This window comes from Acanthopagrus latus, chromosome 4, assembly GCF_904848185.1.
Source record: "Acanthopagrus latus isolate v.2019 chromosome 4, fAcaLat1.1, whole genome shotgun sequence".
Lineage (NCBI taxonomy): Eukaryota > Metazoa > Chordata > Actinopteri > Spariformes > Sparidae > Acanthopagrus > Acanthopagrus latus.
Genome location: NC_051042.1, coordinates 21,927,005 through 21,952,860, shown reverse-complemented (window position 1 = coordinate 21,952,860; position 25,856 = coordinate 21,927,005). Strand labels below are relative to the sequence as shown.

At 42.4% G+C, this 25,856-nt stretch overlaps 1 protein-coding gene across 6 annotated transcripts in view; it reads left to right on the top strand.

Annotated features, from left to right (window-relative positions):
- Positions 1-25,856, top strand: part of zfhx3 (zinc finger homeobox 3) — a 345,346-nt gene that overhangs the window by 144,766 nt on the left and 174,724 nt on the right. For all 6 annotated transcript variants that reach the window (XM_037094567.1, XM_037094566.1, XM_037094568.1 and 3 more), the window contains 2 exons: positions 2,986-3,020; positions 22,760-22,832. The gene's annotated coding sequence lies outside the window, so the exon portion shown is untranslated. The remainder of the gene's footprint in view (positions 1-2,985; positions 3,021-22,759; positions 22,833-25,856) is intronic.

Genomic DNA, 25,856 nt, shown 5'->3' with positions numbered 1-25,856 from the left:
GCAACTGCACTTGCTGAAACACGCACACACACATACTCACTCACTTGCATTCACTAACCAACCCCTTCTCCCCTAATGGGGCATTTGTGTACAATCAAACTTGGTGTTGCATATGAATGGACCTATTAATGAATGGGACATGCACGCCGTGTCTGCCAGCTTTGAAAGCCAAGAGCAGAGCACGCTTCTTTTCTATTAGCATGTTTAATATGGGAGCACGTGGAGGCTATAGTATGCCCATCTGCTCCTCACACACGCCCCTCAGCCACCCCACTTCTACCATGTGCTGGCGTAACAGGCAGGCATTGTAGCAACAAGTGTCTGCACATTACCACGCTTGCCAGCTCCCCTCACTTGGCAGCGAGCCTGCTAAGCTGCCCGCCCCCTTATGAGAAAAAGACTTGATTGTGCCAGGGGAGAGAGCTTAGGGGGTCGACTGGGAAGAGGGACAAGGAGGGGGGTTTGATTTACATACTGCAGTTCAGGCGACACTCATCTGATTTTAAACGGCTCCAAAGCAATTAAGGGTCATTAGTCCTTTTGTTTTCTGTTGTGCCACAATGCAGCAGTGACGGCATCTGAGGCACAGTTCCCCCAGTGGGGGCTGCCTGTGGGAATGTCAGCACTAACTGGGTCTGTCTCCCACCCCTTCCTCCCAATTCATGTCTCCTACCATTGACACAGCTTTCCTCTGTGTGTAAACAAACACTCAGCACCAGCCTGGCACTGCGAGGGAAGCCACTTTGGCAAAGACCCAGCTCTGGAGTGTGCAGCTGGTTCAGGAGGCACAGGCTGCTTATCCTAATTATCCTCATCATGACAACATATGATGTAATTTGCAAATTGGCAGCATTCAATTAAATTTGCTTCTGGCAAAGACATATTTTCACACAGCTGCACAGTGTAAACAGAAACATCTCCATCTGAATATTAGCTCCTATTTCAGTGTAACTGGCTCCACACAGTGCCGTGCTTTATGTTGATGAATGTACTGTAAATAGATTCAATGTGTTAAATAAATGTAATGTCTGAATGAGGATGCGCTGCACTATAGGCCAAAAATTATGGTTTTGTTTCTCACAGATGCGGCAATCATCTCTTCTTTTGTTTGCTTTCTTCACACTCAAGTGGGAAATGAACTAACATGAAATTATTCAAAAACATCCCACTGAATATAATAGCAGTCTAAAGAGTGGATGTGATCAAGCAGGTATTTTAAATAAGATATAATACAGCAGAATAACATTGCCTCAAGGTCAATCGTGCAACTGTAATGAAGGCTGGGATGTATCCTTCAATATGCTTATGCCTGTATCTTCCATTACTCACCTAGCAGGCAGCGGTGTGTGTTAAGCACCCCTGCTACTGTGAAAAGGCATCAAAGGCAGCAAAAAGACAGGTATGGTATAGAATGTGAATGTTCACATGTCCATTTGTGTGGCTGTAAGACCCTCCGCAGTTGGTATAGAAAAACACTTACTGCTAATGTAAATAGCAAGGCAGCATAAATCAGGAGCCACGCGCAGCCCGGGAGAATATCGTGTAATAGTTATTGCGAAATGAAGTGGCATTGGGATCAATATCCCACTATATCTCACTCTGGCGTAATGGCGCAGAGGGAAGCTGGAGGCCAAGGGAGTCCGGTCCCTCCACCCCACCACGGGCCTATAAATCTGCCTGACCTGCAGCCCGCTTATTAAAGTGCATACGCAATCGGCAGCCGCCATCCAAAAATACAAGCTTACTTACTGACCTGGAGTCAGGGGAATTGATGCCTTTACCTTGTCTAAGGGCAGGGGTTAAAGGCTGATTGAGTCTGTGGCATCATCATACCATACTGTAGAGGGAAACAGGGAAGTGTTGGTTTTCGCTCAGATTTAATGATACTAATATAATTCAGAACGAAGTCTGAATGTCAGCACTGCAGGGAATACTGTGGATTAGTTTCTGTTTCTGTTACAGTAAACCCCAGCATGTTGTGTGTAGGTTGTTTTTTTTTAATTCTATTTATTAATTAATTCATTTGTGTGTTTGTCTTTTATTATCTTGAGGCACATTTCTTATTTTCTGCCAGTGTGACGCTAGCGACCATGTTCTCTAAGATCGCCAAAATTAAGATAGAGTCTTTTGTTTGCAGCGCTGTCACAGATTATTTCAGGAGAAAGGGAAATTATTTTCACAGTTGAGATTTTTTCCTTGTGAAAAACTGTCTATTTGACGCCAAGTTTGAATTTTACGACCACGCAACCACAACAAAGGGGTGGTTTGCTCATGGTACTCTTGGTGTTTAGATTCTTGCATTGTTTGTATCGTTCTCACACTTTAAACAACAGCGAGACAGACATGTATAAGAAATATCAGTGCATGTTACAGATGCATTGTCCATAGTGGCAGTGGAGAAAAAGCTGTTTGTGTTTTGTTGTGATCGATATCCAAGACTCCGATGATGAGGCTCTAGATTTTGGAAGACAGAGGAGCGATCTGATCTGCAGTGCAAAAGTGCTCCGGCTGACTTGAGAATGCAATGGATGTATGAAAGAGGAGTGGTTTTTGATTTACATATATACATTTCTTTTTTTTTCTGAGAGAGAAAAGTCCATTCTGGTGGCTTTTATGTATTTTATGCATAATATGTCTGTGGAGTGTATTTTCTTATCCTCAGGTTATAATATAACTTTATAACAAACAGCACAGAGCCCCGGAGACAGAAATGAGTGCAAAATAACAATATGGTGATAATGGCTGTCTGTCTGTGATTTGCCACATTATTCAGGTTTTATCCATTCGTGCACAAGATCTTGTTGCAAGCTTAGTACAGCCTTGAGGCAGATAATATTGGTCAGTAAGATGGATGTTGGCAAAAGGGTATGAATTGTAATTGTAATAAACCGACATGAATAGTGGGACCTGTGGTTCCCTCTTGATTTCTTTGAGACAATTGTTTGAGGACTGTGGACAATGATGCACTTCTCCTTTGTTTTGCAGGACTGTGAAGGAAGGTTTCATCTGTGTCACAGTTGGTAAGTTTTTCCTTGAAACAGTTTTTTTGTTGCTGATGTTGTCATTGTGGTTATCAGAAAGCCATTCTTTCAGGAAAGTTTGTGTTGTAAAGATTTAATCTTTAAAAAAACAACCTCTTGAGAACTTGACTGGAGGGAGATGAAAAAAAGAGTTGAAGTTTAAATTATAAGAGAGGTTCTGATGAAAGGTCTTTAGTGATATATTCAATGTATGCACATATGCCATTATTTTTTTAAAAAAGGGTACTTTTGGGTAACATCTTTGGAAAGAACCATATATTTGTATAGAGGTTTGAATTTCTTCATTTCTTTTTTCATGAATGACATTATTATATCAAACTTTCAATGGTAAGTGAGTGGTAAAACCTGGTAAAGCCAGGTCCACTTTAAATAAATGAATAAGAAGACAAATGAATGTTGTGTCATTTGTCTAAGGAAAGATCTGCATTTAGTTCTAAGCCTAAAATAAAAACAACACAACATGAACATTGTAAACCCGACAAAAGAAACGTGCAAAATTGATTATTAGTATTAACAATATTAACATAAAATCAAACTCACTTTAATTCTTTCTCTTTCTCTTTTAAGAGCACATCATAGAAAGTGACTCCAACAGAGTACAAAGACTTAATTGCTACATGATTTTTATTGTGTGTAATTAACACTGATATAAAAATGTGTCTGCATTTGTCATCCAAACATTGTTTCAAAAAATAGTATTTAAATCTTAAAGCCACTTCACAAACTGTTATTAGAAATAGAAACCTGACAATGTTTTACCAGTGAAGTGTGAAATAATCTTGAAGTTAAGAAAACAAGAAATCACATGAAGCAGGCAGATGTCTCATGTGCAGTGATGGTGGATTGAATTATTACATCTCACTGAAGACGCTTGTATTGATATCTTCAATATGCATTTGGCATTTTAAATGTCTTATGTCAGAGCTGGATTGATTTAAAGGCAAGCTGATAATTAGCCGTTCTTAGGAGATAATCTTATGATGGTTTGATATGAGTGACAATTCAAGCGATCCTTTCTAATTAGCTGTCTGCATTGAGTGGATGTGCTAATCAACACCAGTGAACTGGTGTTTTATTTTCTTTAATTCAATAATTTACTCAAGTGTAATTTTATAGCTGTGAAGTGCACTTGCATTAGTGCATGTAATGATCATTTGTTTGATAGCATACACGCACACACACAGGCATAGTGGTTCTTTATGAATCTGGATAACCATTACAGAGTAATTTAATTGTCATCACCTTTACTGTTCTTTAGTGATTTTGACCTATAACGAGCCTCCTCACACACACACACACACACACACACACACACACACACACACACACACACACACACACACACACACACACAGTGGACACCTCTTCTCTCCGACCTGCTGCTGCCCTGACCTTGAACCTAGAAGGGTCAGCAGTTCAGGAGGATGAAGGTAGGCATGGTTTGATTGAGCAGATCATTGCAGGCGCTGAAGAGAGAAAGAATGAGAGTTGGAGCGGGCTCGGGCACTCCACACTACGCTGCAGAGAAGTTTTTGTACCACAGGTGATACTCTTAACAAGATCTGATAAGTAGAAATCACATGTAGATGTACACGGGCAGACTGACCTTTGCCCTCTGTGTGTAAGGATCTGTGACCAGGGGCTGACCCGTAATCCTCTCCTAAATGGTCTGACAATAGAGAGACGTATTGATCTGGTCAGTCTCCTGGCAGAGGGGTCAAGAGCCTGATACACAGCCAGGGTCTGTGTGTGTGTCTGCAGGTAGAGCGGAGTCGGCGTTACTGGAGCTCCTCCTTTCCACCACCTGTAGTCATATGCTCAACTATGGTATGTGTGGATCGGGCTTCGGTTTCAATGTTGTGGCACAGTCAAGCTTCATACATCTGCTCCTGCGTCACTTGCTTCGCTACCTTAATTAGGATTACAATGAGGCTATGTGTAAAAAATCGGAAAAATAACACATTAGGGGTTGTATGACAGGCTCAGGAAATGGCTTCTTTTTCTCTTTAAGACAGCACAAATTGGTTAAAGTAAAGCTTATGCCTGAGAGCTTTGGTAACCTACACCACCTAACGCCCCCCCCCACTCCCAAAAAATAACACATGTCTGCAGGCTCCCTCTCAGAGCCCCCAGCTCTCCCCACTGCGCCTGGGCGGCTGCTCTCCTTTGGGCTCACCCAGAGAGGGCTAGCCAGCTCCCACATCTGGCCAGACAGAAGAACACTGAAAATACTAGGAAATTCTCCTGCCGACCACTAGTTCCCCCTCTTGCATGCTGAAACCTCTCCTCTCTCGCTCTCTCTCTCTCTCTTGGATTCTTTTGGAGTGACCGGTGATAGAGCAACATCTGGAAGGAGCAGCAGTTTTCTTTCCCCGTGTTTTTTCGGGGAGATCTAGGCCCCCGATAATCCGTCTCCCTCCTCATTAAAGGAGCTGAATAAACACAGGCCTCTTCCAGTTGTTCCTATGAATTTCCTCACCAGGCGTCAGGAGACCCGAGCAGGGGCTACCGGATCAAAGCTGCCGGCGGCCCCATGTGTGCCGAGAGTGAGAGTGCGTTCCGGGGTTGGGCCCATTACCTTTCTCCCTGGGAGCCTCGGAGGGGCCCTAGGTCACTGGCTGTCAGCTCTTTGGCCCAGGCTCAGCGGAGGACGAGGAGGAAGAGAAGAGAAGGGAAGAGAATGGAAGGGAAAGGAAAGCAAAGGCTGTGCAGAGGAGAGGAGACGAGAGGAAAGGAGAGGAGAGGAGAAGTTCACTTGAGAAAGGATGTCAGGACAGAACATGAGCAGACAGGAGAAAAGTAGATGGAAACAGACTTGCAGGTAGATGAAAGAGAGCTGTGAAGTTCTGGAGGGTAGTTTTTTTTAAGTCTACATGTTTGGCTTGAATGACCTTAAACTCTAAGCTTTTGGTTTTTCTGTCTTACAAAGTTTTGTCTGTGAAACCGAAATGACTCAGTTTTGTAATTCCAAGGCAGAAAAGTTGCGCAAAACAAAAACGCATCTAAATGCCTGTTTAAAAGTCTAATCGCTGGTAACAGAACAAACCCATTGTGCTCGTCTATGTGTGTACCACTCTAATGCACTGACCCTGGTGTGACATTAATTTTCTAATTCCCTGCACTTCCTGGCAATCAACTTAGAGGGGCAGTGGTTCGCTGGAAAAGTTTGCAGTGGAGGCAATTAAAGGCAGAGAGCTAAGCAGCAGCAGCAACAAAAGCAGCAGCCGAACCAACGGAGGCAGAAGAGGATGATGCCCAGCACTGTAATTGTTACTCACTTGCTCAGAGAGAAGATAAAATTGATCAAATCGCAAAAAAAATCACCAATATTACATGGTCATGTAATTAACTTACCTGGCTACTACCTCCATGATGAAGATGTTGCTGGAAATGACCATAGTGTTCGTGTTTGTGTGTGTGCACCGTGTGTGTGTGTGTGAGTGCGTGCGTGCATGCGTGTGTGTGTGTGTGTGTGTGTGTGTGTGTGTGTGTGTGTGTGTGTGTGTGTGTGTGTGTGTGTGTGTGTGTACAAATGGCCCTGTGGTCGTCATCAGGCTCCCATCAGCCCCTCCATTAGTTACTGAGCTGTGGGTCCGTGCTGGAGCCTACCTGCCCTGAATACAGATTAGGAGAGGAGAGTATGGGCAGCAAGCACAATGAAGACAAACACACATGCACGCACACACTCGCACAAAAGACAGCATTATCATATTACCTGCCGCGACATTCAGTGACATATTTTGACACACACTCGTAATCAAAGTAATTCCATTTTGCACACCTAAGTGTCTGAGATGTTGCATCACATGCATGGAAAGCACTAATGGTAAAAATCATTAGAAACATTCCGGTATATATTTCCCCCGGCTGATAAAAGCACACACGTCTGATTACCGCCTATCACCGGACACTGACACACCGACCCCTGTGGAGAGCACTTCATCTGGTGCGGGGCAGATCATAGCTTACACATTCTGAAATAACTTCACACACGGCAGAGTACACACACTGGCGAGCCCAGCACAAAGGCAAATATGGTCGCATACTTCTCTTCTCTCCATCTGGAGCCGCAGACTCACGTGCTCGTGACAGGAAATCTGCAGGCAGTCATTACACAGAGCCAAGCAAACATGCAGCCGCCACGCTCGCCGATAATGTTTTCACATGTGCCACTGCTATGTTGGAGGTATGTGCGTGTGTGTGTGTGAGGTAAAATTTATGTGGCAAATAATATTTTTTGACATAAAACCGTGTCAGCTCTCAGGCTTTATTTCGCTTCAATCTGTGACAAACACTACAAAACAATTAATTCTGCTTTTTAAATGACTAACTCAATATTTAAAAAAAAACAAAATGAAATAATTGCATATACTATAATTGTTCCTGTAAAACTTCACAGACTTCAAATGAAAATGTCCTAAATTAGCCACAAACCTATGCTGGATAAAAGGATAAAAACCGAGAGGATGACAGCGCTTTTCGAGCGTCCTCGTGATGTTGTGAGGGAGGAAGATTATGAGGCTATAGAAACCTCATCAGCAGTAATGCCTATGTTTAAAGGGATGTCAGAAAAATGAAAAGTGGGTGTCCAGGTCGAGTTCAAGGCCGAAGACCAGGGCACCGCCTTGGGGTTCAGGCGGGAGCTGTAGGGCATAAGGACTGGGGGGAAGGGGGAGAGGGTGTGTGATGGCTTCTGTGCGTCCCTCTGGCAGTGCAATGGGACCCTTGGGAGACCTGGGTCAGGAGGCCTCCCTCCAGCCCCACCGGCCCCGCCCCCCCACCTTGCATTACCGTGCCATTTAAAGCCACCCAGCATCTATTTCCTCCAATAAAAACTAATAACCTTTTCTGTCGGAAATCACGGCAGCTCTTGAGTGCTGGAGCAGAGGCCTGGCTGGATGGCCTGTAATTGCGGTCCAGAAGTCCTCCTTTAGTTTATTTTTTGCAGTGTTTTGGATTTGATTTTTTTTTTCCCCCCAGTCCTCTTGGTCCTCTGCGCTTTGCGGCTGATTGCCTACGCAGCTCGCCCCACACTCAGTAATCAGACAGGAGCTGGAGAGGGGGCAAAACAGCAACTCAAGGACCTTTTATAATTGGGAGGGATTTGGAGGGCAGTTGGACTTTACATTTGGTGTCAGAATAGGTTGTGATGGTGGCTGCGCTGGCTAAAAAACAGAGGTGACAAAGCCGCCCCATCACAGTCAAGTGGTTCATTGTGAAGCTGCTATGAATAGCGTGCATGTATGTCTGCTCTGAGGCTGTCCATTTGTCTTTGTGGGTGTTGTAGCATGGTTTTGTAAACAAGCTCAAACAAAATTCCTACAAGTATTTCTACACATTTTTTCTTGGGTTTCAATTCTATTCCAGCATGTTTCCAGTTATATTGAATATGGCACTAGTTTACATTGAGTCCGCCATTTAGTCTTTTTGTTGCAGTGATTCATGGCCATTCGGAGTCTCTGTTTGCACAGTAGATTGTGATGAACAAGGTTTAAGATGCAGATCTGAACTACATTGTATGTAGTAGAACTGGATACGCTTCCTCTTCCTGTGACATTCTCTCATTTTGTATAATATCCTGCTTTACAATTGATCTGAAAGAAAGCGCTCAGAAAACCATCAAACCAGTATATAATCCCTATTCATATACACTGCACGGGTGCGGAGGGTTAACACATACTGTACGTTATTGTACACAAACCAAACCTTGTCTTTTCTTTAGGTTATTTTAGAATGTTGTCACCCACCCATGTGTTCGGTGACTTTGCCCTGCTGTGGCTAAACAGTAGAATAATTTGGCTCTCCCGACAGTCTTAGCTAGCTCTGGGCTAACAAGAGGATTGAGGTGAATTCAGATTCATCCCTGCTCAGGATGCCCTGGGGCTTAGAGCCCAGCTTGTCCAGGACTACAAAAGGTCCAGAGTGTAGCCCTGAGCAAACTGCAGTGTGAAAAGAATCATAGCTGTATGATTCTCCATCTGTCTTCGGGTAATTAAAGGTTGGTTTATCCAAATTAGCTGCTTGAATTAACCAATTAAGGTTTTTATCTAATACAGTATATTTTTTTTTATATAAAGTATGTACTGTCCAGAATAACATCTGTCATATTTTTTTGTATTTCCTTCTCCTCTTCCACACTTTTTAACTCAGATGAATGAAATGGGGAGTCAATATCAATATGCCTGCGCTCGTCTGTAGATCAATCAACAACTTAGCAGTAATTAACTATTTGATCAGAATACATCAAAGATGTTCTTTAATAATTGCAGAAATGACTTAAATGAAACATATCCCAGCACAGAGAAGAGGTCGGCGTGTGTGGGTGGGAAACTTTGGGAGGCAAAGTTCAGCAAAATCAAGGGGGTCATACTGGTGGGGGACAAAATAAATAAATTTGATAAATTGGCCAGTCTTTAATTGCACAAGGAGACGTGCTTGGGGAGGCACTGCTGCATGCTAATTGAAGAGGAGCTCTGAGCTCTCTTAGGGTCACAGTTGCTGCCTTTGGGTCCCTCCATGCACCGCACAGACATACAGATACAGACAGCATGCCGTCTGTGCCCCAGAGAGCCGCTGGCCCCCAGGGCACAGAGGCCGCAGCCTGGCCTCGCTCTCTGACAGTACAAACAAATATCTTTAGTCCAGAATACACATTCACAGTGCACAGCATTGGGTGGGTATATCTTCTTCATGTAGGAGGGCAGTACTGATCCTGTGTGCGTCTGTGTTTTAGTGTTGAAGGTATATTTAAGCATTAAGACACAGGACACAGTCACAGATGTTGCTAATGCATTATATATTGTTCTATCAGGGCGATCAGTGTAATATGGCTCTTCAACCTGAGACGGAATGCAATAATGTAATAATAATATATTGATATCTCAATTTAATGCAAGAGCACAGAGCCATGGTTCTTTGAAAATCTTGAAGAAGCCATTTGGATCAAGTACATGTACAGTAGAATGAGAGGCAAACCTGATTTCCTGATTTTCCTGATTTCAAATATCGATTACTTATAGATACTGAATATTTGAAACAGTTTCAGTACATTTTTTTTTTTTGCAGTATCGATATTCGTATTCTACGTTCTACTTTTGATACATGCACCGCTGTAGTGCCAACATAGTCCAGCCACCTCGAGGAGTAAATTAACGAAATTTAAATATTGAACAAGAGAGTGAAGAGTGTTCTACATAATTTTTTAAAGACATTTTAAAAAGGTTAGAATACCTTCATTTTTCTTCACAGCATTAATTTGACACTACTGCATGACTTTGCTGCTCTTCATACCCACACTTGTATTTATTTGTACTTCATGTGTGACTGTCTGCATGTGTGAACTTTAAATGCCTGTTGACAAAAACCAAATCGTTTTGGTGACAAAAGAAAATGGAGAAAAAAAAAATGTTTTAGCATCTACTGGTTTCCGTGAGTGGGCCTCTGCATTCATGCTGGTGTGAATATAAGAGAGGGAGTCATTTGCCGTTTTCATCAATATTTTTGTTACCATACTATAAGACTGTTAGCTGCACGGCTTCTGGTCTGTTCTGGCCAGGATTGGCTGAGGTTGGTTGTGCCACAAATAACTTCATGGAGGTGTTGAGAAGGTGAGGCTACAACCCAAAGTACTAAAATGTTGGTGAAGGCAATCCCCCAATAGGCACTGTAAAATGAATGACTCAAATGACATTTCTCTACAACCAAAATAAGTTAAATGTGTAGTATGTAAGAAATGAAAACCTTGAATCCATAATTTGCTCAGTTAACCGTGTAGCTAACAGTCCCATTAGTTGACTTGTGTGTGCCTGGAGCTCAGAGTGCTAACACTGCTAGCACAGGAGTCTTGGCTGGTTAGCATGCTAAGAGATGACTCTTCTATGCAATGCAAAATGTCAACACTAGTATTTCCTCACATTCTGTCGATGAGTGTGTGTGTTGCCTTTCTTTGTAATGAAGCCTTGATTTTCCCAACCTTTTAGTGCTTGTGATCACATGATGTCAGAGGCTTCAGAGTGACTTTTACAGTGGATCTAACCTGTCAGACCAGAGCCCTCCCAGTTCACCTTGTGAGTCTGTGACTGTATGCATGTATGCATCAAGGTGTGTGTTGTTTTCTACAACAAACTATTTCTTATCCCCTGTGACAAAAAAAAAAAAAAGCGGTCTTATCTAGTAAATGTGTTTTTGCACCTAACTTTCAGTACATGCCTGTAATACCTTCATTCTCCCTGCAGTCTTCAGTGCTGTGTTGAGGAGCTTAGAAAGCATTTCTCAATGTAGGCATAGGCATGTTTACATTCCCAGGAAAAAAAAAAAACCTCCAATAAAGAAATAAAATAAAATAACTAAAAAAATAACATTTGCAACATTGCCGCCATTCCAAAATTGTTAGAAATTGCCCTCAGTATAAGCCCATTACTACCAGTCAGGTACAGCAATGTAAATCAATCAGTATAGATGTAAAAAAAAAAAAAAATAAAACAAAATATGCGGATATCATAGTGCATGACTGACAGAGGCAAATATAAGAAAAATACACATTCAAGGTTGATAGATGATTTGGAGGCTATTCATAGAGAAAGCAACTACAATTTTATCTTTACGCAGAGCTCTTTGCAGTATTCTAAAATAATTTGATTATAATGTATCTAGAAAGCAGTTGGGGCTTTTATGTTTTCCTTTAAAAACCTTAACACAACCCAGTTTAGCGATGAAACCCAGACAATGAAAGATACTGTCGCATACGATGAAGCCGAGCCGAGCGTTTACATTGCCTGATAAATGGACCTCTTCCGCTCGCCTCTTCTTTTTTTCTCTCTCTGTGTTCTTTCTTTGCGTTCCTGTTTTTGTGTTTCTGAGTATTACTGTATGTTTGTGTGCACACTTCCTTAATTGCATTAAGAGGATGACGCACTTTCTTACTCTGTTTAAGCTCACTTTAATTGCCTCTGAATGGTGCGCGAGGGAAGCAGGGACTGACGGCACAATGTGGACATGCAATTAGCTATCTTTCATAAGACGCTCCAGGGGAAAAAGAGAGGGCTCCAATTCATAAAGGAATTTCACACACAAGGCAACAAATGCTATTTTGTGTCACTGCTGTGGTGGCATCTTGATGGAATGGTATTTCATTCATTAAAGACTCAGACATTTCGGAGAGAGTAAGACAGAGGGATCCAGTCAAAGAGAAGAGAGGAGGGACTGTGATAAAAAGGGGGAAAATGCTCGGAGCCTCCGAGGTATAGGTGAGGCGCAAATAAAAAAAAAAGACAGGAGAGAGACTGAAAGACAGGAGAAGGGGTGAGGGAGGAGCGATTGAGTTAGATCGCAGTAGAGACGCTTGGAGGAGAGTGTGTGTGTGTGTGTGTGTGTGTGAGCGCGCCCTGGTAAATTCTCACTTCAACTTGGAGAGAGTGCACCCATGATGGCAAAAATGACAGAATGGCCTGTAGTTTTGAAATTACACGCACAGTTTACATATTCCATCCGATCTGACATATTGAGTGGAGCGAGAGGGAGGTGCCAAGCATTTGAAGGCATGGCAGGGGGGTAACAACACAAATTCAGCATGCTGCCAAAATGTGAAATTATTTTAAAGCGCGACATTTTGATGTTGACGATAAAATACTGCAGGTGCTTCCTTGTTTTTTCTCCGTAGATAATTCAATCAAAGGAGAAGTAATGTGACCCCTTTGTCTTATTCCATCATAAACTTTTCACATGCCTTCACCGATCATAACTACGGGCCCCGGGGTCCATAAAACCTTTACACTTTATAAATATTCATTTCTGTATATCATTTTTTTTTGTTTTTTTTTTTGGTATGTCCGATGCGGATTGACAATCATACTGTAAGTAGCTCTTAAAACGTGATATTAGTTTACGATCCTTTATCCAGATTGGGACGGGCTGCACATGCATTTTTCATGCGTATAAATTTATAAGTGTAAGGCATTAAGTAAATGACGTCATGCATTAGGTTAATGGCATTGTTGCGACATGTATCAGAAGCTTTTAATACCGCACAATTCAATAGGTATCTCAAACGGCACGACTGATGCTCTCTATCTCCTCCAGCTGCCCCTCCTTTTTCTTCGCCCGCTCCTTGTACTCATTTTTCTACGTTTTTTTCCCCCTTTTTTTTCATTTTTTTTCCATGCCCCCCCCACCACCACCACCGTCACCACCACCCAATACCCCCTTCCCCCATCTTGGACAATCTCTCTCTGTCTTTCCTGTTCTTCCTCTCTCTCTCTCTCTCTCTCTCTCTCTCTCCCTCTCTCTCTCATCCCAACTCCATTCTCCCTATCCCTCCCTCCACTCTTCTTCATTTAATAGTGGACCTCAGAGTGGTTGCCATGTCGACCAGCCGGCATATTACTATGGCAACCAGTCTGAGCGAGACGAGGCTGCTGATTAGGGAGAGATGTCTAGTGTAGCCTGGCCAGCGGAGGGTGGAGAGGAAAAGGGGGAAATGGTGTTGGGGTGCTACAGGGGGGTTGTATATTATAGGTCTGAACACAGTGTGTGTGTGTGTGTGTGTGTGTGTGTGTGTGTGTGTGTGTGTGTGTGTTATAGGTGTGTGCAAAAAATTTGTCGAAGCTGGTCAGTTCTCTAATGGTAAGCCAAAGGACATTTTCCTTCAGATTTAAGATCACACTGCTACCTGCAGCGGTGAACTGTCTCGGAGTGTCTGATGGTCTTTTGCTCTCTTGAAAAGAAATAGGAATCTCTTAATCTCTGACTGTGCTAACCATCATCGCATAGGCTTTTTTGTACAGTATTGAATTCCCTTATCTGGAGTACAACTATGGAAAAAATTCCCCTTAATGGATTGATGGTGAAAATTTCCATATCATACGGGAAGACGCCTTAATGTTTCCCTCAAGGCCCCACAGTGCTGAGATACTTCGTTTTGATAGCACATAGGCAAACCTGAGCCAGACTTCAAGTGATGCTGTTATTGTATTTGGGCAGAGTCATATCTTGGTGTTATGACATGTGAGGGACGGAGCGGGCAGAGCTTTTAAAAAGCTTCACCTTCCTCCAAGAACACTAATGAACGCTGCAGAGGATGCCTCAGACCTCCCAGATCCATCAGAGAAACTAATTACAAGATCCAATTAAAGAGAGAGAGGGAGAAGAAGGGGAAGAGAGAAAAAAGAGAGAAAGTGGATGGGGATGGGGTTGGTGGTGGTGGTGGGGGGCAGGTCTCCCTTTACCATTGACCCAGCCTAGCCGTCGGCTCGTTCAAGACAGTAATTATAGCTTATTTATTATTCATCCTTGAGCTAAATAAGAGCGTGACATTTCAATAACAATAATAAGGGCAGAAAAAAAAAACGCAGCACAAACTACAGACTTACTAATTGCAGTGCTCAGAGATTAAACGACTGGAAAAATGTTGTTATTTACTTATTCATAACATCCAGGCCAGCCATAAGAGCGTAGCAATGCACTCCACTGAATGAGTCTAAGGGGCTCTCTCATGAGATCTCTTTGGTGGACATAATCCTCTACAAAAACCAGGAAGCTATGCCTAAACTTAACAAGTGTTTTTGGTGGGGCGACTTAATGACTTTTTCTCTCACTCTTTCATTGTGAACATATCTCATTTCAGCAGATTGGCTTTTAGCACACAACGCTCAATCATATTGTATAGAGATAATGTAATTCCCAAAGCATGCTTAAGTGGAAACGCAGTTTGCGCTGTGTGTCAAAACTGCGTGTAAATGAGTTTCGAGCAAGATGACGCTTTAAAGCGGGGAACTTAAGCTGAGTTAGAAAGACTTCACCAGGAGTTGTTTGGACATTATTAGCACATGTAGTTTTGTGTTTTGTGTCATTAGAATACAGCATATTCGTGGAGTGTTATAAAGGGAGAAAGACCAATAAGGCCCGTAACTGAGCAAAGAATATTAAAGGTTAAGTTTACGCAAAAATGATAACTCAATCATTATCCACTCACCCGCACGATGATGGAAAGTCGGGGTGAAGTTTCGTTGTCAACAGCACAACTGAAGTAGACGGGAAGACCAGTGTTCCCCTCCTGAAATGGGTGCAGAAGTTCAACTGCATGTTGAAGGTGCAATTAACATCTTTTCTAATCAATCTGGGATCTCCTGAGCTTCTGTAGACTAAGATTATATTAGACATGCTGCATGGAGCCATGGGCATGAGAGTGAGTAGCTGAATTAAAATTTTTGAGTGAATTTATCCATGAACACAAGTGAGTAATTCACGCACCAAAGCTTTCTTCTTTACGTTCAACTACTATTAAACTCTTAGATAATAGTCTAGTTCTACTATATGGTCAACCAAGATTTGATGTATGTCTTCATATTGTGAACACGAGAGCATCCAGCCTGCAGAAGGCCCACACTCCTCGTCCTCTCGTCCTCCTCTTCTCTCCATGCACCCATCTTCCCACCTCTCCTTCCCCTATGCTGAACTCTGAGGCACCTCATTAAGACTGCCAGCTCTTGGCCTCATTGGCTATGGCAGAGGTGAAGAATATCACATAATCATGAAGTGGAGATGGCATTACACTCATCACAAATTATAGATGAGCTTTACTGTGTGGCGGCAGGCCCTGGCAGACTAGTGCTTAACTTAAGTGACTGTTACAGGGGTCTGCGGTCCCCCTCCTCCCCTCTGAAACAGTCCCTCCAATCGGATGTAACATTCATCGAGAGTGTCTGTACCAGCGTCGGGCATTTGTGTATAGAGCACACGTCGCTGAGTATTTTCTTTTCCTTTTCTTTATGGAAACTGCTCCACTTTCCCTTACCTCACAGAGTCTTAGTCAGATCTGAAGACAGCGATGAAGTTCTGCGTGGAGACCTACAAGACGAGGTGTTGTTCTATCCGAATCAGATCACGAGCAGGGAACTTCCCATTAAACATGGATATTGCTGTATTTAAATGCAGCCCATAGTGACTACCGCTGAGGCTCAAGCTAGTGAGAGTCCATAAACAAAAACCCATGACAGTTGTAATTGATTGGTTGTTGAGTACCTATACCTTACCTTTGAATACATCTGATCAAACACAGAGGACTTTGTTGTCTTCTGTCATTTACCTGCCAGGGACTAAGAATAACTGTTTTTGATCATGCGATTCTTATGTTGGGCCTCATGACTCTTCCATTATGGCACCGAGCTGAAAAACACAAAAAAAAGACAAACAGCAATCTGAGATTTTCCTTTGATTTGATCTATTTGCATTCACGTGTTCCTCCAAGCCACTCAAGAAGTCCGTTAGCTCCACCACTAACAGAGAAACGCATAATAGTACAATGCAACATAAGCTTCGCTGTGTGTCCCGTTGCCACGGGGCAACAATTCACTGTTCTGTAGCTTGCTTCCTTCTCCTCCTAATGCCTTTGTCCTTGAATCTCATAGGAGCCTTGTTAATATACTTGTATTAGGTGAATCAAGCAGCAATGGACTGCAGACAGTGTAAATGAATAGTCAATATTTAGAGATATGGTAAAGGCGTGTTTAGAGACAAGTTTATCTGTGTAAATTGGTGGGGGTTTTTTTTCTTGGAATATTCAATCTATAAGAAAAAAAAAAACAAAACGTGTGTGTCCATATACAGTGTGTTCCTTATATTTTACATAAGTGCGATTGTGCACATGCTAACACACCAGCGAGCAGAAACCTTGACCTTGCAGAAATGAAATAGGGGAATTGCAGCCCACTGACCAATGGACTATGGGGGGAAGTCATCCCAGGGCTGAAAAGCTTCTCATTTTTCCTCCTCTCCCGTTCCTGTTTTAACCGTGCAGACTGTTCATACCCTCTCTGTGACTGACAAGAGCGGGGCGGGGCGGGAGGGGGGGTTATACCACTTATCAGCTGATGCGGGACATGTTCTCAGACAGAGCCATTGATTTTATTGATTGATTCATTTGTGGTTTTCCCATATAGTCGCCTGCTTGTAGTTTTTGTCAGGGTGGCTGAGCTCATGGAATTTGGGGGTTCGGTAGGAACAGAGGAGAGTCATTATTGTGATTGTGGTACAGAAATGGAAACGTTAAAAAAGCCCGGCATCACATTTATTATGTTTTCCTCCGTCGCTATAGCAGTCTTTTGAACAGAAAACATATTTTAAAAAAAATAATGTACTTATGCGCATTCATGAAAAGTAAATATTCTACATATTCTGTACCGTGATCTTCCGTCCTCATGCATGTGGCGTGGAAACTGTCCACATCGCTGCACACTCTTACTAGACCATCCTTACTGGATCACAACTGATACACAGACAAAACCCATTGCCCCTATTGCTCTCTCAGCACACTCAAACAAACACATGCACACTGACCAGATCACACCCCCTCGGGGCTGTGGGGCAGTGCTTGAGCGATGTCTCCCCAGGGGGCTGATATTTTATAGTTTGTGTCCATCAGTGCCGTAGCCCGGGGCGCCAGGGTTGACAGTAAGTGCTCTCAACACCGGTGACACTGATTCATCTGAGCTATGACACAGATGAGAGAGAAGGGGGAGGAGGGATGGCCAGAAAGGGAGTGTAAAACACCTAGACTAGGTTAGGCTTGTGTGTTTTGTTTGAATTACCAGGTTCTTATATTCTGTGCGTAAATGAGGACAGCACATATACTGTACACCTGAGTGTGTTCCTGCACACTGTATTGTTAACAATCGTCCTCTCCCCTTCCCCGTGATTAGTACATACAGTTTCATGCATGTTCACCACAACATACATGGCCACACTATGATATGGCGGTCCAATGAGGGCTTGGCTGGGCTAGACCAGCGAGATTGGCTCGAGGAGGGGACTCCAATCTAACATGGCATTTCAATTTCTCATTCCCCCTCATGGCTGTGCTGTGCACTGCTGCACCTCTTCTACATATATATAGGGAGGACGCCTCTGAACCCCAGCCTTCTGGATGCGCATACTAAGCAATCAATGTGTCACCTCTTCCTGACAATCCTATTTTTTTCATATGGGGGCCACGCTCATTTTTTCTTGTCAGCAGAAGGTAATTTGCTGTATTGTGATTCAGTCCTAAAACTTGGTGACGAGGTGTCTGATAAGTCCCTGCCTCCCCCTGTCTACCCCGCTCATTGCAGCCCCCTCCCACATCACCCACAATATGGAAAGACCGAAGGACGCACCCCAACCCCCATCCTATCTACACCCAACCGCACCCCCACACCCCTGTCCCCTCTTTCCACACCAAGCCCAACATAGTTGTATTTGAGGCGGGCTGCTAAATTAGATAAGCTGGGCTGTGGCGCAGCGCCCCTGATTAATAAAAGATGCAGTGCTCCCTGGGGATGGCCCCTCTGAGGGCCGAGCAGAATCTACCCACAGACAATGGAGTTTGCTCGCTCACAATGAACAGGAAATGGAGAGAATGAACCAATCATGGAAATATAACATTTAAAGCAGGACTATCCTGTGACCCTCTGTAACATTATGCATGCATCATAATAGATAATAACTAATGTTGGAAGTGAAAAAAAGAACAAAAATATTAATATATTCATTTATTTGGGGAAGCACATCCTGCTGTTGACATATGTTGGATAGAACTGCAGATTTCCTGCTGTTTTATGACATTCAGGAGAGAATTTGCAAGTCCCTCAGCAGAAATACTGCAAATTTGTGGTCAGTTTCAGTCTTGCCCCTAACAGTGCTTATTTAACATGCTAGTTATTTTGCATTCTGCCATTGTTAAGGCAAACTACAACTAACAAAATATGAGCAAACCTAAGAAATTGGTCTCATTTGGTTTGTTTACTGATAACATTGCTCTGATTATCATGATAAATCCATCTCATGATTTCAGAGGTAAATGCCAAAAGTAAATAGTGATACATACATATATATGTATATATATGTGTATATATATTTAATTTAGAGGTGGATTTTCTGAATAAAGCTTCACTCCAAAGTAGGCAGTGCGGTTTGATTTAAATACTATCTCTTATTTCTGGAACATTTGTGTAAACTTCTGGTTATTTCCTACTTTTCAGAGAAGCAAACACAGGTAATGTGCCTCCCACAGAATGTGTGAGATTGGCAGCAGAGCTGGTGTTTAAATTGATTTAATTTGAATATTCATGCCATATTTAAACTAGTCTAAATTATTTTACAGCAATGGAATGGGAGAGGCTTCATGAAAAGCTGGATGTAATAGTTTGAACATGATCACAAATATTATGGTTACCTTTTCACACGCAAAAAAATTCCAATCCGGTTTTCTCAAATCAAATTTAAATTTCTCAATTTATACTCAACTGTCAGAGACACATATTGCAGGGCCTCAAGCTAACAAGCTACGCATTAGTGATGGAACATGTTTGGTTCTGATTTCACAGGAGTTGTGTGAGGATTCTCCCAATGTGACAAGCCTACACAGGCCTTCCCTGATATCACTATGGATATTCATAGAATATGTTTAGAGAGAATTTCTATCTTAAAGCAACATCTGTATACCACTACCATAACGCAATGTTGTGTGGGTAAAATGAAACGAAGACAACTGACAATTTTGGAATGAGTGTTTAGCTTCTACATTTTGCGTTGTTTTCTTTTACTTTACTGGTCCCGAATAAGCACGCTCATTTACAATGCAGGCACTATGCAGTTATGATTCTCTTTCTGTCATAGAGCCGCCTTAAAATACAGCTGTGATGAACATCATGTACTAAGATTGTTTTGAGAAAAAATGTTCCAGCTAATGTCTGCACATGAATATGATAAGAAATGATTTCCTAAACCAAGAGGTGTTCTGGATTTATACATTTTTTTGAAGTGTGTGTTTGTGTCTGAAAATGTACAAAAAGGCCAGCGGATGCTCAGCGTTTAGTCTTTACACCCACAGTATCATGCTGTCACATCACTTTATTCCTGCATCAGCTCTATTCATGTTCGTCACCTAATGGCTTCACTACCAGGAGGATATTATCCCTCTCGCTACTCATGTTTATAAGACAGCCAGTACTGATCGAGTTGCCTATGGATACCACTGAAATCAAGGATGTACAATCATCCGGATTTGCTTTCCAAATTTCTCCTGTAAATTGTGCATTAAAGCTGTTCGTTTTAGTACTCACGTAATGACACAAAAGCATCCACTGAAACCTGCTCGCCCAGTACCACTGACAGACAGGTTTACTGGGCAGACGCCGAGCTACATCAGCACCAAACAGTCAACACGAATCCATCTACACACGGCCTCATGTGTGCGCATGTGCACTGATGCAGCCACGCGGCGTCAGCAGACATGTTCCCCCTCCGCTCCGCTCTGTTCCGTGTTGTGTGATTGCCGCATGGATCATGAACGCCAGAGCATTTATCTTTAAATAACCTCCACCCCTTGTCGCCACCGAACAATAGAGAGACGCTTCTAATTTTCTGCAAGATAATGGCAGTCATATTGAGACGAAAAAGGTCAAGGGTTGGCTTGTGAGGTTCTGATTGGTTCGGAGCATCACGCTGCCCCGGGAGATAAAATGGAAAGTGATATTTCATTTATAGCACTACCCTTCCAAACTGCATAGCAATTTTAGGTGATAGCTCCATGAAGAGGCCCAGTTCTGCGATGATTAGGATGTATCTCCCAGTCAAACACTTAACGCTAAAATGGTTGCTCTGATGTCTTGCATCTGCACTTTTTTTTGCTGTTTTTTTTTTTTTTTTTTTACGATCAAAAGCATCTGCCGTATAGGTTTCCTCTTGCTGTTCTTAATATGTAGTGATTCAAATTTTCACCTCACCCCCTCCGACAAGAAAAGATTGATGGCTTTTGTTAATGCATATGTATTAGATGTACATATGCAGTTGAACCTGCCTTTGACCTTCATCTGCTCACTTGTATTAAATGAGCAACTGCTGTTCACTCTGCAGTGTAGTGCTTTAGAAAATAACAAATAAGAAAAAAATGTTTCTTGTTCAAGTAGATACTCTTAAGTTGAAACACTCAATGCATTGATTCTCAAGCCTCCATGTATCATTACAAATCCTTTATTCTGTACGTGCTTCAATTGAGATGAGGGGGAATGTCGCTAAAGTGAAGTGGATGAACTTAACTCATTTCATCTTTTTTTTTTTCCAGTTCAGTGGTAGCCTGGTGTTGTTCACAGAATCTAATATTTAATTCATGCATCAACCACAATGGTTAGAAATCACTATTACCTGTTCATAAATGTATCGGGGACCAGACTTAGGCTGACACATGTGACATATACCAGAGAGCCTCGAGGATGCACATAATTATATCTCCAAAACACAATACACATTGCTGAACCCATTACATACAAACACATAATAAATCAATGAAACTCTGTCTCTTAATAGAGGTGTCCCTGACACCTATAACAAATTTATTATGTACTGTGCACATACACATCACATGCGTTACATTATATAAATTCCCATAAGCTTCATGGACCAACAACAGCATTTGTCTCGCGTTTTGTTTTGTTTTGTTTCACCTTGCGTGGCAGCTTTGCATAATCTCTTTGGCCTGGTTTCTACATTTTTGTTATTATTCCAGCCTGAGGGCCAAATGCATCACACATTATCCAGTGACCCAAACTGCATTTCCCAAAGAGCAGTCCAGCCAGTGGGAGTGGCCTGAGCTTGTTGAGGAGGCTGTCCTTTAAGGTCATTACAGTGGTCATGTGATAGGCCAGCCGAGCCCCCTGGGCCACATGACAAACCGAGCTGCCAGGCCGAGGTGTGTGTCAGGGGTGTTTTTCCACAAAGCATTCTATAAAAGTGTAACTGGGCTGTATTTGCCCTTTCCTCCTGCTATGCGTTCAGCCAACAGGCCCCTGAAGATCTCTTAAAAAGTGCTGATCCACAGAGCTGGGCTGGTGCTCTTGTAATCCTTCTAGCTCTGCTCCAACTCCGCCTCCTCCTCCTCCTCCTCCTCCTCCACGATCCCACCCTCTGTACCTCCTGCTCTCCTCTCTCACATTCCCTCACTGTCTCCTGCTGATGCATTGCTCTGATGTGAGCGACAAGGTGATGGGATGGAGGGGCTTGTTTGGGCCCCGAGCTAATTACCGCACATTAGAGCATGACTAAATAAATCTTAAGTGCCACTAATTGCTTGGCAGTGAAAACAATAACTGTGGTACTTGCCCAGAGGCTCCGGGGTAGTGAGGGGCTGGGGCACTGGGGACCAGGGGCCCTGGCACCAGGCCAGCGGAAGACACCAGCACCATCAGTCAACTCCCTCACCCCCTCTCCGCCTTCATGTTAAAGTCACACGCCAGTTGGCACTGTCACTACATGCACCATATGCCCCACACCCAGTCCCTAACACGCTCCCTGCAGCCCCTCACCAGCAAAGAGTAAGCCATACATGACAGGCGCAGACTACAGAGCCATCATACATCACTGCATTAATAAACATGAATTAGTAATGGCACAATTAGATGGGGTTGTTCTGACATTTACTAGTACAATAATGGTGTTCTCCTCTTTACAACCCCCTTTGGCCTGAACTATAGCGCCATCAGATCTCAGACCTTCAGATGTGAGGGCTTGAGGGGGTAGAAATGTCCTGCTCAGCTTGTGTCTCGGTCAGCAAAAAAAAAAAAAAAACCTCATCTGAAGGATCCATTTCCAAATTGTTTATTTTATAGGTATATGTGGGATTTTTAAAATCCTAACAATACCGGCATCAGCCTTAAAAATATATGCCATGTGTGTGTTTGTTTCCCTCTTAGTTTGCATTCTGTCGTGCGTGAGGAAGACGGATGAACAGCCCGAGCTGCCTATCAGATCTCCTGTGGCCCAAAGGTATGTTCAACACAGTCCCAGCAGCCCCTGCCACACTGAAAAGGGCATCACAAAGCCTTTCACGTTGCCATAGCGCTCGGCAAAGACGTGAGCCACGAACTGCAGATGAGTGACAGAAGGGATTCAAATAAATTCTTTCTACCGTCTGAATATTACTTTCCAAAACATTGTGCGAAGGCCTTTTCCAAGTAGTCTTCATACAGCGCTGGTAAATGTGGAATTGTGTCCAGCACAAAGAGGCTGAGGCAGCACAGTCTCTGCACATCATCATGTTCTGTCTGATCTACAAATGATACATAGGATATATAGAAATATAGATATTTCTTCCCCCGTATCATGATAATCATGGAAATTGGGATGCATTACCTGCATTTAAACAATGTCCTTAACCAAGTTAGGGTTCAGGAGTAGTTTATGTTTACATTTATTTAGTTTGCAGGAGCACTGTCTGATGATTTAACATGAGAGGGTATCATCAGAGGAATGATATACCTTTCAATCAAGGCTCATTGGCGTAAAAAGGTACCGGTCACAAACATTAGCCTGAAAGCAGAATACCCATTGAACAATACAGAGTGATCAAAGCTCATAGGACTTCTTTTATTTAATTATTTCCCTTTCTTTAGCTTCAATTATTTCTTATAACTTGAAGTTTGAATACCCGAGTAATGACAGGGGTGAACAATGATGTGATCTCAGTGTCACATGTCTCCTCTGCCACTTTGTGATCCTCCCTTTCTCTCTTCAACCAGTAGCTTCTCATTTGCACTGTCACTCTTCCGCAGTGTTTTTACTGCTTTCCCGGGGGACTCGTGCGCTTTTGTTAGCTTTTCTGTGAACACACACGGCCTAATTGGTTGATTAGTTCAGGTTGACTGGCCTGTTAATTGAAAAGTAATTTAGATTTGATGTGTCTAATGAAGATCCTAATTTATGGTTTGGCACTCGTCCAAGGGTTTGTTTTTGAGAGTCGGAATCAAACAGAAAGGATGAAAGGAAACAAGAAAATGATTCAGTGTGTCAGCACTGCTTTGATAGCACATGAATTAAGTCTTTGTGTAAGGTGATAACGCTTAAGAGTCTTTCTCCCTGAAATTAAACTAATATAGACAATCATGAAGCACCAATATTAAACAATGGATAGTAATATATTTAAAAAATATATACATTGAAAGATTAGTTTGTGTTTGGTTTGGACATTGGATGTTGGATTATTTCTCTTTACCTTTTAATGTATTGACCTCATGTACTGGTTGTAAATAATTCACAAAAAATACAAATATAATAACACTGTAGAGCCAGACCACCTGCCAAGCTGTATATAGGGGCATTCTATAATTATATATCAAAACTCATTTCAAGAAACCAGCATACAGACCATGCAGACTAGCACCCATATTTGGATACTGTGAATGTGAGCTGTAGGGTGCTACAGGAATGAATGCTAAAATCTGGAGTGAGTGAGCAATTTTTGCCTAGTCAGTGGGTTTTTTATGGTAACCATAGGCTTAAGATATTTTCACATTTTATTTTATGACACAAAATCCATAATTAAGCTTGCCACAAATATAAAGTGTTTGCGTCTCTTAAAATTGCCCACAATACAATTGAAAAATCCTACAGGCTTTTTGTTGCGGGGACCAGGGTCATGCTAACTTCCAGGTTAGCCAACAAAGAGATGTCATCCCTGCAGCACTCCATTGCTTGAATTTTGTAATAGTTCAGCTTCTATTACTTATGGCACAAACTGATATAGGGCACAATGTTGGTATTGTGGGTAGTACACACTTTCTACTTGATATTTGAAGTGCGACTGTACAACCTATAAAGGTTTCCCTTTAGTAAATGTAATATATTGTGTTTGCTTACTAACAGTGCATTTTACCTGTAGTTTAGTCTCTTAATTATCAAATATTGGACACACATTTGCTAATATGCGCCTGGATCAGATGTCAGACCGGTGACCATTGGCTTTTCTCTATTCTCCATTCACCCTTCGCTTAAAAAGAGCCTCCTGCAACTGATACACTCAATGTAGGTTACCACTCAACAATAATGAGAAAAATTCATGTTTGCTGTCGCCGTGCTGAACGCCCAATCTGTGCTATGTTTACACTGGACAACTTTGATGCGGTCACGCTTGTGCTGTGATGTTTACCATCCTCTCCTCACTCTAACGCCAATTGAGTCTCCGTGGTTACCATTACTCAACTGTACCTGAGCTACGTTTGCCAAACGAGTCCGGCTCGAGGTGAAGTACAGATACAATACTCTGAATGAGCAGCTGCATCCCAATCCAATTGTTTATATTAATGTATATCATATTTTGAATAAGTAAAGTAAGTAAAAAATTATCCAAGGTGCTGAAAGAGGACACATTCATACATAACACATTCAGAATTTGCACGATTTGTTGGGGTGCCATGTGTGGATGGAGGCTAGACAGCTTTAGGAACATTGTGAAACACCAAACAACACAGAAATAATTCAACAAATATATTAAAGCTGCTGTTAAGTGATAGATTTTTTTTATTAAAATATGCTTTAAATTGTCCTATTTTCCAACAGCAATCGCTGTTATAGAGTGTTTGGTCAGTAACTGTGTCTCTCCTCCCAATGCTTATGCAGTAAAAGAGAAAAGACATTTGCTGGCGTCCATGCTCAATTTATCCAATCAGGATAGAGAACTCCATAAAGAGGCTGGTCCTGTCCGGATCCTCCTGTTTGCTGCTATGTCTGGCGATTACCGCTGCGCGTTCATGTGGTGACATAGAGAGTAGGGAGGGGATCGCTAGCTGTAAAACGGACAGGAAGTTAGCTAAAATGACAGCACCGCTTGAAGCAGCTTTAAATGTTTAGAAAACACTCTTGTTGATTTTCCTCCAAATTTGAATGTGGCAGTTTCAAAATCACAGTTAAACTGATGTCTCTTGGTGACTGTCTTGTATAATAACTCTCAAAGCAGGATAACATTAAACATATACAGTGCATTCGTATTGTTTTAGTATGCAGTGAGGTAGTGGG